Genomic DNA, 5168 nt, shown 5'->3' on the forward strand with positions numbered 1-5168 from the left:
GCGGCTCCGACGACCAAAGCAACGGCGGCGAGCGGAGCCGCGCTACAGGGGGCCTTCGGACCTGCGGCTTGGACCTAAGGGTGTGGCCCGGCGCCGCGCACATGATGGTGACGACGACCGGCCTCGGGGACGACCGGAGTATCGCCGGTGGCGAGTGGAGGCGGCAGCGGCAATCGGGAGCGCATCGGGAAAAGCCTACGGGGTGGTTAAAACGAGCGCCGTGACGCGCGTTCGAACGAGGGGAGCCGCACGCATCCAACATCGGCGTCTCGAGTGCTGGGATGGCCTAGAGCCACGGCAGCGCTGACCGGAGCGGCGCCAGAGTTCGGACATCGACGAATTCGAGCATCCAGGGCACGACAAGGGTGGCGGAGGGGTGCGTTGGGCAGCTAGGAGCTCCAAGAGCTCGGTGGTGGCGCTAGCGCGGCGCTAGGAGCATCAGGGCGACTGCAATGAGTTCAACGACGGAGCTCGTCTCGGCCATGGCGGGCCCAGCCGCTCCGGGCGCGTATGGAAGTAAAAAGAGAGGGGGGAAGTGTAGCGCACAGTGAGCCTGCAGATGTGCTCAGTGGGCTCGGGGAAGGCGCGAAGTGGCCGAATTCGACGCCGGTGTTCGTCGGAGTAGAGGAAGAAGAAGAGGTCGCCGCGCTCGCTGTGGGGCTCCTGGCTTGGTCCGGTGGTCGAGGAAGACTTCGCGGGGTACAACGGCGCTCGGGGAATCGTCAGAGAGGGACGGGGACAGCGGTGGCCGCGGTCAGCACGGCGGACGGCGCAGGGCACGTCGGCGAGGCAGATCTGGAGGAGGGGGAGCGAGTGTGCGAGGGGATAGGGACTAGCGCGAGTGGAGGGGGGAGGCAGGGCAAGTGGGAGGCGAGGGGGCCGAGGCGTCGGGGCGGTGGAGGCCTTATCCTCTCATTGGGCATCGCCGGCGAGGTGGTTTGATGGCGACCGTGCCCGCGGTCGCTCGAACAGGAAGGCGACCTGGGGAGCGTGGGAGGCTGGGCTGGCCAGCTGGAGTGGGCCAGATGGCTCAGGCCGCTTGGCCATCTGGGCCAAGGCCCAACGGGGAGGGGGGGGCTTCTTTTCATCTTAAAATTAAAATAGAGAGAGGAAAAGGTTTTTTTTGCATCCAAGGGATTTAGGAAAAATATGGGACTTGGCCCATAAATTCCTCCACAGTTTTAGTATTGCCACAAATAGTTTGGAGGCAAGAGGAATTGTCTAGGAATTTTGGAAATTGGGAATGACATATTTAAATGCTGCTGGAACAATAATTATTTTCCACGGGCAATTTGGGAATTCCAAAGATGTTGGATTCAACATGACAAATATCTAGGGATTATTTGCCATAGGATGAACTATTTTATTTGCATGAAAGAAGAAGCAAATATTCGACATGCAATTTGAATTTGAATTTGAAGCAGATTTTGGACAAGGGGCGTTTTGGCATGATGATCATGACGACATGACCTTCATTAATTAGAGATTACTGTAGTGTGATGCTGGGGATGTTACAAATCTCCTCCACTACAAGAAATCTCGTCCCGAGATTTAAGTGGGGAAGTAAAGAGTAACTTCGGGTGAACTGGCCCTTAATTATATGGTTAATTGTCTGGTGAAAAAAATGCAGGGAATCTGACAGAAGTATCCCTCGAGTTGAATTTTAAGAAAACGTCGAGAGTAAAATATGAAGGCACAATAAGAAGTTTCAACCGAATGGACAAACGATTGATACCTGAACAGAGTGTGAGAAAGGGGTTCAGAGCATCGGGAATAGATCATCTCTCGGAAGGTGGCTCGTGACATGATATGAAGCCAAATGCAAGTATATTTTGGAATCAAAGATATACAGAAGAGTTAGATTTCGATCCGGTGGTACTGTGGGTTATGGGCCCATCTTGTGTGTTCAGAGGAGGAAAGGCAGCGACATCTTGCACGGATATGATAGCAAGGCATGTCATAGGATAGCATGTCAGTTATGTTGGCATCAACGTTGGTACCAAGGGCGAGGGACGAAGAGAACCATTTTCCTGCTCGTTGGAACGAGGCGGACCATTAGGCAAAGTTCTTGTCCATCGGTGGTTACCAGAATATCAACAACAATAGTAACAGGGTTTTACTATAAGAGTTGTACACCAAGATGTTTATTTAAGCAAAAGAATATTACTGCTTAGATCATTTAGATCACAAGAAAGGTTAAACAAAACAATGGAAAGGAAAATGTGATCATCAGATTAAACAGAACATTGGAAAGGAAAATGTGTTTACACACAAGAATTGGGAGTATATCCTTCCCATGGGGAAGCGGAGCAGGATATACATGATATGACAGCAAGTTCAAAAGCATTTAGATAAGGGGGGCGAGGGAAGAATCATGATATTACCCATACAACGGTGTTTGTATAATAGATCAAGAAACATTCGACAATGTGCTTCCAATGTTCTTGTTGATATCCGGAATACCTCAGTCATGCTTCAAGGTAGCATTAACATGGTGTTCCCAGTAGGGGTTGGAGTTGAAGATCACAAGAAATACTCAAAGAACAATTGCAGGAATAGCAAGGAGTCCAAGGTATAACCAAGACATGATCAATCATGTGTTGGAAAGAAGACAAGGGGGTAGTCGATGATAACTCAATTCATCATAGGTCAAGGATGGTATCTCTCACCACGAATTCAATTGTCATTTCAACAGAAGTCAAAATGTTGATGCTGATCACGACGCCTTTGTCGAGAGGCTCTATGAAGATGCCATCGAGGAGCGATGCCATCAAGCAAAAGGAATGATGAAGCGAAGGCTATTGGAACCATGGATACGACACAAGCTCGGATTCAAGCTTGTTATTCAAGGTGGAATGATAAGATGATGAAGATCGACGTAAGCTTCGCTCATCGTCGAAAAGTTGTGCTCCAGGAATAAGGACCAGGTAGCACAGTTAAAATTTAGTACGATAATGATATAGCCGATCAGGCTAAGAATGATGTGACGGAGTATCACTCCAATTAAGAATTTACAAGAGGTAGTGCGAAGACACAATATCCTCGAGATAACAGGGGGCAATACTCGAGGTTGATCAGAATAGAGGTTGGACAGATGAAATGATCTGTAGAAGTCAAGTATTTTAACTTGTCCGGGAAATGGAATCAAGGAGAAAATATGACCGGAACCACGATTGCAAAGAATCAATTTACAAATGCAAGATGAGCTTATACCAAGGGAACATTAGATTAAAAGAGAAGCTTACATGCTAAGGTCTACATCGTGTCTATGGGCATGAACACAAAGTTCAAGGTCGACTCCCACTTCTTCAATGCATAACCTTTCATTTACTCCTCGTTTTCGATGAAGTTGTAGTGTTGAAATGTTATCTGGCAAAACACTAGAAGAGTATGACTCGTGAAAACTCTCGGGTTCACATGGATTAAAGAAGGCATAGGTTACTGTAGTGGAGAGGGGGGGGCTTCTTTTCATCTTAAAATTAAAATAGAGAGAGGAAAAGGTTTTTTTTTGCATCCAAGGGATTTAGGAAAAATATGGGACTTGGCCCATAAATTCCTCCACATTTTTAGTATTGCCACAAATAGTTTGGAGGCAAGAGGAATTGTCTAGGAATTTTGGAAATTGGGAATGGCATATTTAAATGCTGCTGGAACAATAATTATTTTCCACGGGCAATTTGGGAATTCCAAAGATGTTGGATTCAACATGACAAATATCTAGGGATTATTTGCCATAGGATGAACTATTTTATTTGCATGAAAGAAGAAGCAAATATTCGACATGCAATTTGAATTTGAATTTGAAGAAGATTTTGGACAAGGGGCATTTTGGCATGATGATCATGATGACATGACATTCATTAATGAGAGATTACTGTAGTGTGATGCTGGGGATGTTACAGGGGGCTTGGACAGGGCGATGGCTTTGAGCTTGTCTGCAGTAGTCTCAGCGGGGTGCTTGCACTTCTTCGTACCATGAGCCTCGACGGTTTTGGCCAGAGCCATAGACATCACATCGGCCGGTGCTCCGGCGTCCATCCAAGAGAGGAAGCTGAGAGAGAAGAGTGAAAGGAGGAACGAGATGAGGGAGAAGCGAAGCGAGTGGGGTTTTTCTTCAAGTGAGGAAGCTGAGAGAGAAGAGTGAAATGATGGTTGCTTCGTCCGTCCAACTTACTGCTGGAAAGGAGGGGTTTTTGTGATTTGACGGCTCATTGGGCATTACTGCGGCTGTTCGATCGGGGTAGTCTACCATCACTCTACTACGGAGTAATTTAGTGCATGGCTGGTGGACCCAGGCGCTGGCTGTCCCACACGTCGGTGAAAGTGAGTAATTTAGTGCATGGCTGGAGGAGGATCCGCATGGTAGAGCGTGTCCACTATTTTTCATTCTGAAGAAAAAATGACTACAACAAGCGTTTCCACTCTTACGACGGAGGAGTGCGAAACACGGCAGCCACTTGAACATACACAATGCTCCTACTACTAGGCATGTGCAGTGGTTCATACGTGAGTACTACACAATCTTGTTTCTAGTTTAGTAAGATATGACGATAACAAATGATGTTGTGCGCATGTCAACTACTCCTATATGTAACATAGTACCGCTTTTTCGACTGTCCGGTCGAGAATGAACGGTGATATCAATGTTAACAGAACTAGGTCCACAGTGCACGGAGAGTACGGTGCTACAGTACTCAACGAAACATGAACCATATGAAGCACGAATAGTGTTAGGCAGGGTGTATGAAGGGTGCACGGGATGGGAACAAAAGTTCCCTTCTCGACCCACTTTTGGGTGTTTGGCAGAGTGCATGAAGGGTGCATGAGTCCACACTAGTAGGTTGACAAAAATACATGAAGAGGAAACAACTATATTGAGATGAGAATGCAACCAAACACACCCACACGCTTTGTGCTACAGTGGCTGATCTGCACTGTCTGAGTTTGATCCAACGGTCATGTTGCGCCGAGACATGGACATGCCCATGCAGAGGGCGCCTAAACACCACCGAAGTCCCTCTACTTCTCGAGGCGCATGACATTGGTGACGCAGGGTGCAACCGCCCGCAGAGCCCGCTCCCGGTCGACGGGAGCCAGCTCGTCAAAGACGGCGTCCAATGGCATGAATGGATTTCGGTGACCGAGCCCTGAAAGGATTCGCCCGGCAA

Source organism: Triticum dicoccoides, chromosome 3B (genome assembly GCF_002162155.2).
Source record: "Triticum dicoccoides isolate Atlit2015 ecotype Zavitan chromosome 3B, WEW_v2.0, whole genome shotgun sequence".
Classification (NCBI taxonomy): domain Eukaryota; kingdom Viridiplantae; phylum Streptophyta; class Magnoliopsida; order Poales; family Poaceae; genus Triticum; species Triticum dicoccoides.